The sequence below is a fragment of the Gossypium arboreum genome, chromosome 13 (genome assembly GCF_025698485.1).
Source record: "Gossypium arboreum isolate Shixiya-1 chromosome 13, ASM2569848v2, whole genome shotgun sequence".
NCBI lineage: Eukaryota > Viridiplantae > Streptophyta > Magnoliopsida > Malvales > Malvaceae > Gossypium > Gossypium arboreum.
This window is the reverse complement of record NC_069082.1, coordinates 126,450,160-126,466,748: the sequence shown is the minus strand read 5'-3', so window position 1 is coordinate 126,466,748 and position 16,589 is coordinate 126,450,160. Positions and strand designations below refer to the sequence as shown.

The window sequence follows — 16,589 nt, the reverse complement described above, 5'->3', positions numbered from 1 at the left end:
CGACACTTCACTGTTCGGGATACACCACAGCAGAATGGGGTGGCAGAACGCATGTAACGCCTCAATTTTCGGGAATCCTGTGAATGTTGGCATAGGTTTAATTATGTTAGTGGGCCTCTAGATGGCCCAAGCTTAAGATAGAACCCGGTAATTTTAGTTAATTTTTGTTCCAAAAGAAAAAGGGGGTGAAATTATGAAATAGGACCTATGTGAAAATGTTTGAAAATGCTATAGGCTAAATTGAAGTGGCCAAATAAATAGGAGTGCAAAATAGGAGGATTTGCATGACAAACCTCCCATTTTACATGAAGTGGCTAACCATCATGTTGTTGTAGACAAAATGTACACTTGATATCCATAATTTATGGTACAAATTGATACAAATTGATAATAGGTTAGGTAAATGTTTCATGATAATAGGTTAGGTAAATGTTCCATGATAATGTGTTAGGTAAATGTTTCATGATAATGGGTTAGGTAAATGTTTCATGATAGGAATTTCATGTCTTTTGTATTAAAGAATTAAATGGATGAAATATGAAGTTTTATTAAAAGAAAAAGGGGTGAAAAGAACAAAGTTTTGTCCATCTTTGTTCATCATAGCTGAAAGTTAGAGAAGAGAAAAGAGAAGAGAAAGCTCTTGAGTATTTGGTCATTAGGAAGAGGAAAATTGAAGGTAAGTTCTTGGTACCTTGCTTCTATTTTTAGGTTCATGAATTCTTCTTGATTCTACCTTAACTCTTGAAGTATATTTTGATTTTTAGTTGTGTTTTGAGCATTTAGTCATGAATTAAAATGAAGGAAATGGTTGTTGTTTCATGTTCTTTTGATGAAAAATGGAAGATAAGTGAAGTTGAGCCAAACAAATGAGCATACATGTGCCTTAGATGCTAAAGGGAAAAATCGGCTAACATGTTGTGCTTTAAAATGATGAAATGGAGATTATGCTTAAGTAAAAATCATAGATATGTGATGATTGATTGGTGATATACATGTTTAAATAACATGCATGCAAGATAGGTGTATGAAAGAGTGATTTGGTAATAAATCTGCTTGGGACAGCAGCAGTAACGTGACTTTGGAAAATCAACATAAATTGTGGGAGATGAATTAGAAGCTGAATAAATTATGTAATTAAAGCTTATTGAGTCTAGTTTCTAATGAAATAAACAAGAACATATTTTGAATTCTGTACAATGAGAAATTTGATTCGTAATGAAGAGTGGTCAGATTAGTCAAATAGTGAAACATGGGAAACTTTGAGAAAATTCTGGTATTGATTGGCTAAACCAAAAATTCTAAAAATTTTATGGATAGAATATATATGAGTCTATTTTCAGGGAAAATTAACGGCACTTGATTTGGAGTTTCGTAGCTCTAGTTATAAATGATTTAGTGACTGTTGCTCAGAAAGACAGCTTGCAGTGAAATTATGATTATGTGGTAAACATTGACAAAAATTTGTTAATGAGTTGCTTATTGATTTCTTATAAGCTTACTATGATCTGTAGGTGTGGTTGACCGAATATTGTAAGGGGTTAATACGTAGTTTGTATTTGAATAGTTAGATTAACGTGTTAGTAATCCAATTGTAGGCAGTTCGTGTGTGGATCTCGTCAGCATATCGTCGCAAACAGGTGTATAACTAACACCCTCTTTCTTAGTCTAGATCGGCAAAAGCCGAAAAGCCAAAATGCCGAAAATCGGTATTTTGTAGATTTGCGAGTGTGCAAATGCCTGTGAGGTAAATCGATTAATGTTTTTGGTAAGCTGCAATGTTTGGACTGCAAAGTGCATTATTTCGCGCCCTCGATATTTTTGGGCTTAATGGGCCAAAATTGGAATGATGGGCCAATCTGCCCAATTCGGTAAGAACCCTCGACGCGTGATTCATTAGTACGTGAAAAGTAGGAATATGCATGAAAAACCCTAAAATAGATAAATTACTAAAATACCTTTAAAAGTGGAAAATTTACGCTTTACCCCTAGGAGATAAATTACCAAATACCCCTGGGTTAAATTGACTTAAATGTATGTTTGATTTGTTGTTATTTCTTGCATGCTATGTTGTTATTATCTGATGCATGGGATTGGGATATTGACGGAGGAAGCATGAAAGTGGCTTGTCCACGTCTTGGAGGCTTTGCCTCAATTTATGATAATGAAAGCAATCTTTGCAAACTGTGGAGTGTTGGGTGGGTGGGTTGAGCTATCCCACATGGAGTGTATGGCTGGTACGGGTGGAGTGTAGTGGTTGGTGGGTTGAGTAGTCTCCCAAATGGGCTTGCATATGTTTATTGATGTTGCATGTATTTTGAAATGGGCCTATGGGCCATCATTATCTGAATAAGGGCTAAGGCCCGGTTTATTGTAATCTGAAAAGGGCTCGCCCAAGACCATCATTACTGAATGGGCTTAGGCCCAATAGGCTTGAGCTGACTTAGGCTTTGAATGGGTTTTCCTTACACACCGAGTTTCCCCAAACTCACCCTTTTATTTTCATCCACGCAGAAATCCCCAACCATAGTGGGCTTGGAGTTGTGAGGAATTGAGTGGCCACCGCTCGAAAGTTTGATTTTCTTCTAGTGAATGGACATCCTTTTATTTACATTTGAAGTTTTGGGCTTTTAAATGTAATAAGGCCGCTTAATTATTTTTGATGGTTTTAATATGTATTACTAAGATAGGTAATACTTATATTTAACTATTGAAACTGGATAGCTTTAGGCGCGTTTTCAAAAACAACAGTTGATTTCAAAATAACACGACAACAAGCAAAGCTTCCATAATGAAAGTATTTTTCCAAAATTAATCACTTTTCCTAAAATGACTTAATCAAATCGGTTTTCCTAGAAATATCCATGACATTAAGGTGTGGCAATGGCGGTATGCATGTCTCAGGATTGGATCCGAAGGAGCTTGGTATTAAGCAAATCCGATGGACTCACCACCTCTTTTCGGTTTCCTACCGGTGCATAGCTTCCATTCACTTTAACCCTTAATGAATTAATCTTTGAACATCAAGTACGATTTTCTGGACTTAGAAAGGAAATTTTTTTTTTACGTTTTTGATGTGGCATGTCGGATCCGGCCATAACTTCTGGGCCGGGTTTGGGGTGCTACAACGCATGAATCGAACTATACTGGAGAAAGTTCGATGTATGTTGTCCAATGCTAGATTGGGCAAAGAATTTTGGGCTGAGGCAGTTACATATGCGTGCCATCTAATTAACCGTTTGCCATCAGCTGCAATAAATGGAAAAACTCCTATGGAGATGTGGACTGGTAAATCTGCTACTGATTATGATTCTTTACATGTATTTGGTTCCATTGCATATTATCATGTAAAAGAATCTAAGCTAGACCCAAGAGCAAAGAAAGCATTATTCTTGGGTATAACTGATGGAGTAAAAGGATACCGTCTCTGGTGTCCTGATACAAGGAAAATTATTTTCAGTAGATATGTGACTTTTGATGAATTAACCATGTTGAAGTACAAGGATTCACAAAAAGATGACAAAACCAGTAGTACTTTGCAGCAGGTGGAGCTTGAAAAGGTTAAGGATGATCCAACTAATATTGAAGGGACAAATGATGAAGAGGTTCCTACCCAAGAACCTCTACAGCAACAAGATTCAATTGCATATAGAAGGCTAAGAAGAGAGATTTGTAAGCTTGCTCGCTTTGATGATATAGTGGCCTATGCACTTCCAATTGCAGATGATGATGTTCCTTTTACTTACACAGAAGCAATAAGTAACCCTGATGGTGTAAAGTGGAAGCAAGCAATGAATGAAGAAATGCAGTCTCTTCATAAAAATAAGACCTGAGAGTTGGTGACACTACCCAAGGGAAAGAAGGCAATTGGATCCAAATGGGTATATGCAAAGAAGGAAGGATTTCCTGATAAAAATGAAATTCGATACAAGGCTAGATTGGTAGCAAAGGGTTACGCTCAGAAAGAAGGAATAGACTACAATGAAGTGTTTTCTCCAGTTGTGAAGCATTTGTCTATTCGGATTTTGCTAGCCTTAGTTGCGCAATATGATCTTGAACTAGTTCAGCTTGATGTGAAGACCGCGTTTTTACACGGTGATTTGGAAGAGGAAATTTATATGACTCAGCCAGATGGATTCAAGGTTGCTGGAAAAGAAAATTGGGTTTGCAAACTGACAAAGTCGCTTTATGAATTGAAGCAATCTCCGAGGCAGTGGTACAAGCGATTTGATCAGTTCATGAAAGGGCAGAGGTACACAAGAAGCAAATTTGATCATTGTGTGTATTTTCAGAAGCTACAAGAAGGAACTTTCATATACTTGCTCTTATATGTTGATGATATGCTAATAGCATCTAAGAGCAAAATTGAGATTGAAAGATTGAAGACTCAACTCAATCTCGAGTTTGAGATAAAAGATCTAGGAGAAGCTAAAAAGATTTTCGGCATGGAAATATGGAGAGATAGAGCTCATGATAGAGTTAGCTTGTCTCGTAGCGATTTGAAGAAGGTACTACAATAGCTTTGGCATGAACGAGCAGACAAAACCTGTAAGTACCCCGTTGGCTTCTCATTTCAAGCTTTCTGCACAACTATCTCCTTCGACGAATACGGAACGAGAATACATGTTGCAAGTTCCGTATTCTAATGCAGTGGGTAGCTTGATGTATGCAATGGTGTGTACAAGACCCGACATTTCACAGGCAGTTAGTATAGTGAGCAGGTATATGCATAATCCTAGAAAAGGACATTGGCAAGCTGTGAAATGGATTCTACGGTATATTCAGAAGACCGTAGATGTTGGATTACTGTTCAAGCAGGATAATACACTTGGTAAAGGTGTTATTGGGTACGTTGATTCTGACTATGTCGGTGATTTAGACAAGCGAAGATCAACCACCAGTTATGTGTTTACACTTGCTGGAGGACCAATAAGTTGGAAGTCTACATTACGATCTCTGCTTGCATTGTCAACCACGAGCCGAGTACATGGTCATGTAACAGAGGTCAGTAAAGGAGGCTATTTGGTTACAAGGTATGGCTAAAACCTTGGGGTTGGTCCAGGAGCATATTAACGTGTATTGTGATAATCAAAGTGCTATTCATTTAGCAAAGAATCAAGTTTATCATGCATGTACAAAGCATATTGACGTACGTTTCCACTTTGTGCGGGAAATTATTGATGAGGGGAAAATTTGTCTGCAGAAGATCAAGATTGCAGATAATCCCGCAGATATGATGACCAATGTGGTAACAGTAACCAAGTTTGAACATTGTTTGAACTTGATTAATATCCTGCAAGTTTAATAGTTGAAGAAGGCACTATCAAGTATTGTTGTCAAAGGCAGAAAGAATTGTGTGAAGATAAGATTATCCTAATCAAATCTTCAAGGTGGAGATTATTGGAACCCACCCATTTGTTTGAAAAGTCAAAATGGGTGGGCACCGAAAGTAGAAAGTAATATTGGTTGGCAAGTTGGGTTAAAAGTTGGCATGGGATAATTGCAATTTTGGTCCCTAATTGTATAGGGACATTGCAAGTTGATCCTTGAACCTCAACTATAAATAGGCCTAACCATTTCTTACTTTCTTCATCCCATAATTGCCATTCTCTACTTAAGGCATTATTCTCTCTCTCTATTTGTAAATTTCACTTGTATTTTGGAGTGAAATATATTTGGTAGTGCCCGAGGACGTAGGCAAAATTTGCTGAACCTCGTTAAAATTCTGGTGTTCTTTATTATTTATTTTGCATATTTTGTGAATGTGATTGTAGTGATTTATTATGCTATTAAATTACGATAGAGGGATATTCTAGCTAGGAAAGATTTGGTATTTAAGTGATCTTCGTGATCTACCTCTCTTTCCTGGGAATTGAACTTAGTGTGATTTTTCAGTACAATATTTTTTCTCTTTCACACGCTTCCGCGCAACATACTCAAATTTAGAATAAAATTTTGAACTTAAAACTTTTTTCTTATCAATATCATATATTTATATATTTACAAAAGTTGACTTTAAATAATCTTTTATTATTAGAACAAACTTTTATATTTAAGAAATTTAAAAGAATGCTTTTTTATTTACTTAGAGATTAGCATGAATATACCTTTATACCTATGTAATGATAAAGTAATTTGATTTTAAAATAAATTAAAATCAAATTTATATAGGATAATTATTTAAATTAGTCGATTAAGCTTTATTTTGGTTGGCATTATTATTATAGTAATATGGACGATGTGAATTGAGCATGCTTAAATTCGTTTTCTTTTAATTTAAAGGTTGAAAAAGATTATGAGTAAAAAAATATTAGTGTCGAAAAAATTACTTAAAATTTTTCTAACTCACAATTTAAATTATTTTATTTTATTTTTGTATATACTTATTATATGTTATTTTCTCATATATATATATATATATATATATATATATATATATATATTTGACCAGTGCACCTCCCTCCTTTCGCTTGGTTAATGTTAATGTTATTATTATTTTGGTCAGATTGTTAATGTGTTATAGTCAAGTGAAAAATTTTATTAACATAAAATTAATATTTAATTTTTACAATGTGTGTTGAATTAGTAAATGTGAATCGTCATGATTTTGATGGATGTTGTTCTATGGGGTTGAATTGCAAAAATTAAAATCAAAATTTTTTATGTACAATTGCATAAAATCAAAATTATTATATTGCCTTATACATCGATTAATGAGAGTTTAAGATTTTCTATTTTAAAAGGGATTATTATCTTATCCGTAGTTAATCAAATAAAATAAAAAAACTTGTTAAACTATTAGTAAGTTTATTTTTTGGTTACTGAACTTCAAAAAATTTCAAAATGATCGTTAAACTATTCAAAAGTTTTTATTTAATCCACTGGATTGTTAAGTTTTTTAAAAGAAATAAAGTTAGACTAGCGAGCTCCATACGATGATTCGACGATAGGTATGGTGGATTAGTACTCATGACAAGTAGAATATTCCTTAGATCTAAGTTGACCTAACAGTCAATGTCAGAGATCAGAAAGGAAAGGTGTTTGGATTTTAGTCTGCAGATTCATGATGTTTAAAGCTATTTTAAAAGAGAAAGGGAAGAAGAACTTTCAATCGATGCAGGTGATGTGAACAGAAAAAGCCATATAACATCGATTTAATAGCCAATGACTTAGATAAAACTTTCATATAATTCAATTATCATTTTATAACTTTTCAAATCACCAAAATATAAATTTAGAAATAATTTAGTGAGATTTTAGACTATTATTTTTATTTTAAAGAAATTATAATGACACATGTTAACATCCTAAGTTGGAATTTTTATTCTATTGCATTGCATAAAACAAATACCCTTAAATAAATAGTATATCTATCTTCTAGTTGACTTTCTCTATTGGTGTATATCATTCCTGGCTAATTACAAGAATGAAAAGACAAATTAGCTATTTATTTATTTTTCATATTGGCGATATGTAAATTGTTTGGTTTGAATTTTGATTATATAAAACCCATTATTATTATTATCCCAATTTTTAAATGATGAAATTTTAATCTCCAACCTCCTAATTTTATATTAGTAAATGGATCACATGTATAAAAAAACCCTATTGTTCTCACCTTTTCTCCCAATTTGTAATATGTATAAAATAAACAATTAGTCAACTTTTAATAAATATATGGTATTAATAGGAGAACAAATTCATACTCCAAAATTAATGCCATCTATTATAATATTTTGTTAATAATTTTTTAACAATTTTATTATAGGTCTTGATTATATTTTTGTTCTTTTCTAGCAATGATACAATGCCTAGAATTACTCATAGCCCCTTCCCAACTCATAAATAAGAAGATAATGTGCTTCAGCGCACTCAAACCCTCATCCTCCTGTATTGGCAACAATATCTATACCAATCAAACTAAGACTCCATCAGTTTTTATTACTAATATTTGATTTGTAAGAAATATAGATTAATCAACTTAAGTGTATATGTGTGGGGCCGTAACATTTAGGAAAGAAAATAGTGTATTAATTAAAATGGTAGACTTGCCTATTTAGTCCTTTAAAATTTTATAAAATTATATATTAGTATAATGGTAAAATTACATTTAATTTAATTTCTTAATAATTTATGATTCATCTTAGATCTTTTTAAAGTGATTTTTAACTTTGTCCCTAATGTCATGGGTTAAACATTTAAAATAACTATAGGTAGATTATCATATCATCATCTACTTGTATGATATTGTTTTTGTTTTTACAATGCACCTCTCTCTAGGTTACTAATGAATGGCGAGATTAGGAGACTAGCAAAGTCCTCGTCCCTCCTAAAATAATTTTTATTTATTCAAATATTTTTATAATTTATAAAATTTTAAATTAGTAATAGTAAATTTACATTTTGATCTTTTTAAAAATTATAAAAATTGATTTAATCTTTTAAAACTAAAAAATATAAATTATTTAAATTAAAATGGTAAAATTATAATTTTATTATTGTAAAACATATAAAAAATTTCTGACTTTACAACTGTTAATGTTATTATTATTGTTAATAGGTAATAATGATATTATTATTGTTCATGAGAAAAACGATTCTAATATTTATTACATAAAATTGATACATAATATCTTACAATGTTTAATTAGTAAATATAAATCGTGATGATTTTGATGGAAACCTAATTTTTTCTCAAAATAATGGACAGACTTAAAATACAGATATATTATATGCATTATTGATGGACTTCGAGAGCTAACAAGTAACCGTAAATTACACTGATATTGAATCATTCAAATGGAAGAAAAAGGAAACATTCTTATTTATAAGTAATTAAATAGGTTTTAATCTTGACTATAATACAATTGTTGACTGCCAAATATTTTAATACACAAATAAATTTAATTACTTTTTTAAATAAATATAATTGTTTGTACATTTTTTTAGTAGACAAAAATACATGCTTAAAACTAGGAATGTATAGAGATAAAGGTTGTCTCATGCAATCCACTCTGATTTAATTGATTTAATTGCCCTATTGTTATGTTGGCCAAATAGTCACCACTTTATTACTCTCTCTTAATACATATCTAAACTTCACTTGCTAATCTTTAGTGTACAATTCATGAATTAATCGGACTTCTTCCATGTTTTTAATTAATGCATGTAGCAACGTAAAAATTTTAGTTTCGCTTGGTCGCTAATTGTGGCGATTTATTAAATATTTGAAAACTAACTTTCGATTTTATTAACAAAGTGAGTCGCCACCGATCCTTTTTATAGGTGTGACCGGACAATTAATAAATTTATTTTTAAAACAAAAAGAAGGCCAAGTTTAGGTCTACGTGAAAGTCCAGAGAAAAATTAGGGTTCGGGAGTCGGTTATGCGCGAGGAAGGTATTAGCACCCTTGTGACGCCCAAAATTGGTATCTTATAAACAAGTGTTGTCTTAATTTTCAAAATTGCAAGTTCAAAGTAACATTGAATCGTGATCTGATCAAAACACGAGAAATAAATAAAAACACGAGTCGGTTGATATTCACCCAACATAGCGATGAAATCGATGACATAGTGTTTAAATCGGTACGTTGCCTTGCTTATTGAAATAAATAAAAACACGAATAAATATTTTAAAATAATGAACAACAGGGTAATATATAAAAATGGGCGGGAAACGAAAGATAATAGCTGGAAATACATCAAGGCACATAATACATACAACAATAATATTAAAAACAATGACAATGCACACGATATTAAATGTAACTGTATGGCCCAAATTTTGCCCGGGGCCCAATAAAACCAAACCCAAATAAACATAACTCAACTATCCAATTAAAACCCAATACCAAACCCAAAACTTAGCCCAAAACACTAACCCAACCCAAAAAAATCAAAAAAAATCAAAAAGAAAAACCTAATCTCACCTACTCCACACCATAATTAGCCACCCACCCCATTTTGCTCCATTTGCCTACAAAAGAAAAGGCAAATAAATTAAAAAAAAAAAGAACAAGTGGTAAAAGCTTATAAAAGCCACAATCTCAATGTAAAAAGGGGGAGGATTGGAGAGAGGAATTGATTGTATTTTGCAGAGAAGAAATTTTTGAGATTTAAGAAGAGATTTTTTGAGATTCAAGAGGGATTTTTCTTTTTTTGAGATTCAAGAACAAAAATCAGTATATCAAGAGCAATCAAAAGGTTCAAAGGGTTTCATTATATTCACTCCAATCGTAGTAAGAAATAAGGGATAGAATCAAAGTCGCTTTTGGGTCAAAGGGCTATTGTCCGCTTTAGTCCTTCCGGTTATTTGCATGTGCGAATTAATCCCTCTTCTTTTATTTATTACGGATTTGCCCCAAAATATTGCTCTCGATTCGATTATGTCCTTCCTATTATTTTTATTTGTGTCTGCTTTACCTTATTTATATTATTATGTTTGCATTTATCTCTTATTTCATTCTAATACTAATATTATTAGCACTTCTATTGTTTTTACTATTAATTAATGTATGTTTATTATATATGTAATGTATGTACATTTCTATATATATATAAGTATTATTTTTATTACGTCATTTTAATATTACTATTCTATCATATTTACTTTCGCATTTTAATATTATTATTATTATTATTATTATTATTATTAGCACTACTTTTATTACTATTATTTAATATATTATTTTTACTATTATCGTCATATTGTTACTATTACTATTATATTATTATGTTATTATATCTTTTACTATTATTATTGTTGTATTTTTCTATTATTGTTATTATATTTTCCTTTATTTTTGTATTTACTTATACGTTATTATTTTATATTAACTAATTTGATAACTGTATATTTTTTAGCATATTTATTTTATTTACATATCATTACTTTTATTATTATTTCATCATCTATTCTATTTATAGTTTTTTAAATAATTTCAAACATTTAGCTTATTCATTATTTCCTTTCTTATTATTTATTCGATTCATTTATCTTACCTTCGTATTTATCGTTAGTATTCATATTTGTGTTTATGTTTATCCTGTTATGGTTATCAATTTTATTTGTTATGCATTCTTTATTATCTCGTTTCATTACGAATTTAGGTTTTATTCAACCCGATAGTGATTCTTTCACTAAAGTAAATATTTCGTATTTGGTAATCACCATAAAGTTTTTAAAATTAAATGGAATTGGCAATTTTGGCAAGCCAAAATTGTTTAAAAAGGGAATTTTTAAATTTAAAGGGTTTTAGGGGGTTCCCATTTTGAATTTTTAAAGGGAAAAAATCTAAAAAAAGAAGGGAAAAGATAAGCCCCAAAAAAAGGAAAAGTTTAAAAAGCCCAATTGGGAAAACATGGTAAAACAAAGGTTAAAAAAAAAACCCCAAAAACGGGAAAACTGGATTGAAAAATTTGGGTTAAAGTTCCCAAAAAAAATGGAAAAATAAAAGGAAGAAATCTTTGAAAAAATGAAAAAACCCCAACCCAGGTTGAAAACCCAATGGGATAAATTTCCCAAGAGGATGGGAAAATCGGGGTTATTGAAAGGGGGAAAAAAACCAGTAAAACCCCCCAAAAGAAACCTTTATAGAAAACCAAAAAATTTTTGGTTTAAAAATGGGTTTTGGGGGAAAAAACAGAAAAGAGAAGAAAGAATGGAAATGACAATCGTTCCCTAACTTCTTGGATTTGATTTTTTTTCTCTCACGTTTAATCTAAATAACGGCATATTCTCTGGGGAATAACCAGGTAATGGCCCTTAAAAACCAAAGGCTTGGAAATGGAAGATTGCAGATGGTTCAATAACATAGGGAGGAAAAAGGCTTGCAGGCATGGGTCTAAGTGGAAATTAAAGAACTTAATGGGAAGAAGGAGCCAATGAAAAAAATCATTTCATTAAGGAAGACTAGAATTTTGGAAATTAAATTAGTTAATGTGGATTGGGCATACCTTTTTCCCATGTGAGACTTTAATAATTACGGAAAATTTACAACCTTAGTAAGATTTAAGGAAAATTCAAAAATGATTGGAAAGATTCGAATGGATTAGGGTCCAAATTGGTTTAAACTTTACGGAAAGATAACCCATTATCGGACAATCGTTCCCAAACTTCTTGGATTCCATGAAAACTTCATAGGGAAACCTTGAGGAGGAAACAAAGGAATGGTTAATTAATCCCGGAGAAATGCCAAATGAGAAATTTAGTAGGTCAAGGTTTAAATTGGAGACATCTTTGAAGAAGGTAAGTAAAAAAAATGTGCTAGAAATAAAGCGGAAAGAATCAAGGGAGAGGAAAAAGCTAAACAATAGGGTGATTGGATGGCATTGGATTAGGATTCAAATTTAAAAGGAACAAATGGATCAAATGGGAAGGGGATAAAGATGAAGATTGGAAACCTTGGCCCAAAAGGGAAGTTAAAAACTTAAGAAAGGCCGGTTTAGGGGCTTGGAGATCGCAAGGGGGAAATAGGCAAAAGGCTTGAATGAAAGAATCAAGGAGGAAATACGAATTTACATTAAAAAGGAACAAGGATGAATTTTTTCACAATGTGACAAATTTGAGCTTCCTGAAATGAGTTTCCTATGAATGCGAAAAAAATTGACATGGAATAACTAAACAACTTTAACTTGCACTTTGCAATAAAAGATTAATAAATTCTTGATACAGTCAAAAAAAATAAAGGGCGTAACTAACAAAACAGATCATAAGTATAACGGCATATTCTTTTAAATCATAATCTGAGTGTTAAATAAAATACTTACTCTCGATATTTGAGGCGTTGTGTCATAACTCACTTGGATATGACATCTTATTACCTTGATTTAAGATTTTTTTGCAAATAAGGTGATGCTTGGTGTTTGGAAATTTCGAGAAAGTAGTGCCCTAACTTATTGGGTTGCCACTTTTCTCGTTGAATTCAAATAATTAAGCACCCTTCTAAGTTTTTAAAGGTTTTCTAAATGCAAGCTAATATCTTGGAATTTCAAAGCAATATGTCCTAACTTATTGGATATAGCGTTTTGTTGCTTGAGATAGAGATAGGAATTTCAAAAAGGGATAACTTAATGTTAATACTTTGGCGCTAGTGAATCCCAATTTTCAAAGTTAAAATATTTTAAAGAGGACTACATCTTAAATTTTTTTTAAGGTACTGGACTACATCTTAAATTTTTTTTAAAAAACAAAAAAATTTTTTCAAATACAAATAAAATATTAATATGCAAACTAAATTAAAATATTTCAAAAATAATTATCAAAAATGACCCATGGTATTTGAAAATAAAGATAATTAAAGTTAGTGTTAAAATAAAAGATAATTAAAGGTTTAAATAAATATATTGGATTAAAGAATTATTTAAAAATTATAGTAATTCGTTAAAATAAAAATAATAATAATTAATCTATATCTAATAAAATATTTTAAAGAGGACTACATCTTAAATTTTTTTAATTAATAAATTATAAATAAATTTAAAATTAATAATATTCAACAAATAATTAGTTTATTAAAAAATAATATTTAAAAATTTAAAATCTAATTAATAAAAATGTAATTATTATTATAATTAATAATTAATATATAAATTAAATAAAAATAATATATAAATATTAAATAATAAAAAATTAAATAAATAATTAAAATATCTTTCGACATTAAAGACATTTGATAATCAATTAGGTACCAATTTTTGGGCGTTACGAGGTGCTAATCCTTCCTCAAATGCATGTGACTCCGAACAGTTTTATATTTAATATGTGGTGATTAAAAAAAAAAGGTTAAAATTTAAAATAAACTAATCCTTCCTCTTTTACTTCGTGGACCAAAACTAATGATTTTAAAACAAAATGTTTTAAAGGTGATCCAATCACACCTAAAAAGATTGGTGGCGACTCCCGTTTTCGTTTTTAAAATCGATTCCCATTTTCCAAAGCTCGATTTGAAAATGGTTTCGACAGCTTGGCGACTCCACTGGGGACGTAATAAGAGAGTCAGGCCATGTAATTGATTATCTTTTGTCTTAATGTCGGAAATTAAAAATTTTAAAATTTAATCCTCTTTGCATTACATGTGTTTGTATTATTACATGCTATATTTTGATCGCATTGCATTTCGCATGACCGTTGTGGTCACACCCTTAAGTGGGAGTGAGAAGCTACGCCTTCGTGAGGTTTTCGCCTCCGTGCAGGATAGTGGATCACTTTCGGGATACATCCGTACCTATGGTTTCGTGAGATTTTCATCTCCGTGTAGCCATAGGGAAATGTATTCCCCTGAACTGAACTCGATTCAAATGAGCCTATAATGGGTGAGGATCGAGGAATCTGCTGGTTCGGGTACCTCAAACTTTAGAACCAACCCCATGTCGAAGGATCGTATAAGCCCAACTTAGACATCACCCTTATAAGTTATCATTGAAATTTATTGATATCATGTGATCTTGACTATCTCTTTTCTTTTGCTTGCATGTCATTTTGCATTTACAAAGATATCGATTCGTGGTCAGTTTCTAAGTTAGGAAGTTTTATTATGGAGAACGGACTTCTTGATAAAGTGGAAGGCAACGTTAACGTCCACAGATGGTCCGAGCAAACTCAACTAGAAAAAGGAGACAGTATAGCTATAGGATATATGTCGGAGCTGCCAGATTATACTCGTATAAGTGTCACACAGAATAATCTCCAAGAGCTTAAGGAAATTTGGGATCAGTGGGGCAAAGAGACTAAGCAATTATTCTACGGTAACTATGGAGACTTACCTTACTTGCTTGATTTTCAGATAGACGAGCACTTATTCAGAGCCCTTGTTCGGTTTTGGAACCCGCGTCAGATTGCTTCACTTTTGGGGAAGTAGACATGGTACCTCTTGTGGAAGAGTACCTTTGCTTTACTTCGTTGTCCCGGTTTGAAATGATAGGATCTATTCCCGAGCTCCTTGTGTCCCTACCTTTTGGAAGAAATTGATGATTATTACGAGGATGAGCGAAGCGGTGGGCCACGGCCGAATTAAAGAAAAGGGTGAGTGCAAGTGCATTTAGTGGGATGCTTTGAAAGATTTGATTCGACACACCTGATGAGACAAAGAAGATAGATGTTTTGCCCTAAGTTTATATGGATTGATGGTCTTCCCTAAGGCTTTGGGATATGTGGATGAGGCAACCACGGATCTTTTCATCGACTCGATAAAAGGTCATACATCCTGCAATTTTGGCGAAACATTTAGATCTTTAGGTGCATGTAGGAGGGCTTTGGTCTTTGGCGGGTTTATAGGGTGTGCTCGATTGCTTTTGGCTTGGTTCTCTGATCATTTTCGGTTGATAGATAGGGTGGTTTGTCGGGTTTACTTTGAGGATTATTCACCGTTGAAAGATATAGTAGCTTCAACCAGGAGAGTTGATGTTCCAAAAGAGAATTGGATAGCGTTACTTCAGAACCTTCAGTCGAAAGATGTCGAGTGGAGAGCTCCGTGGATGATGCCTGGTGAGGTTCTTTACCGATGCGGTAGTTTTGATTGGGTACCCTTATTGGGAATTTGGGGTGCCATTGGCTATGCCCCTTTGCTCATACTGAGGCAGCATGGATTGAGACAGTTCATACCAGCAACTCAGGGGTTGGCTCAAAGTGAGTTTGTATATAGAGGAGCCGATTACAAGAGGAGGGTTAGTGAAGTTTCTAGTGCTTGGAAGAAGACTTGTCGATTGAGAGGAAAAGCTATTAGCCCGCTACGACACGGAATACATAGAATGGAGAGGTAGAAGAGTTAATGATAATATCCCTAAGCCAAGTATGGAAGGAGCTCGACCAATGGAGGAATATTTTCAAGTAAGGCCCTCAAAGTTAGAAATTATGAAACAAGAGTTCGAGAGACAAAGCTTGGAGTTCGAGAGGAGGATAGCAAAGCTCGAAGAAGAAAAGATGTACTTGAGTTTGGACATTGATGTTCAAAAGATGGAAGTCGAGAAGCAGAGGAAAGAAAGAGGAAGATCGAGGAAGATCGAGATGATCTAAGGAGCATTACAAAGGGCACAAGTAGCCTTGAGGAGGCGAGTAGGAGGATCTTCAATCAATGGCGAAGGAGGTTCAAGAAGAAAAGGATAGAGCCGAGTCTTGGGAGAGAAATCTCAAGAAATGCGGGGCAAAATTTGGCATTAGAGGAAAAGAATAAAGGATTGAAGACCAAGGTAATAGAACTTGGAAAATCCCTGCGTTGGCACCAAAACCATAATTCTACGGTTGAGTTAAAAGAGCTAAGAAGCAAGGTCGAAGATTTGGAGGTGGCATTGCATGACGGTGAACTCCGAGTTGAGCACTCAAGGCGCAAGAGGATTATCGAGGGAGAGCTATATCAAGCTAAAGAACAGGTCAGAAAAAGGGATCATGTCATTAGTGAAGCCATAGCTCAGATTCGAGAGGTTGCTGAGTATGTGCAAGACTTGGCAATTCGAGCTGACGTATTGAGTCTGATGTATTCATCATCGTCGGATGTAGGACGAAAGTTAGCCCTTTTATTAGATAGAGTTAAAGCTTTGGGCCTTAGGGCGAAATCGTATTTGTAATCCTCTTATATGTAAAGATATTCTTTTTCTA

The 16,589-nt window shown here is 32.7% G+C and overlaps 1 long non-coding RNA gene across 1 annotated transcript in view; it reads left to right on the top strand.

Annotated features, from left to right (window-relative positions):
* The first annotated feature begins 481 nt into the window (after window positions 1-481).
* LOC128286777 (uncharacterized) overlaps window positions 482-16,589 on the top strand; it is a 72,394-nt gene continuing 56,286 nt past the window's right edge. Inside the window, exons 1-2 of the long non-coding RNA XR_008277485.1 lie at window positions 482-676; window positions 1,596-1,637. This is a non-coding gene — a long non-coding RNA (uncharacterized LOC128286777). The remainder of the gene's footprint in view (window positions 677-1,595; window positions 1,638-16,589) is intronic.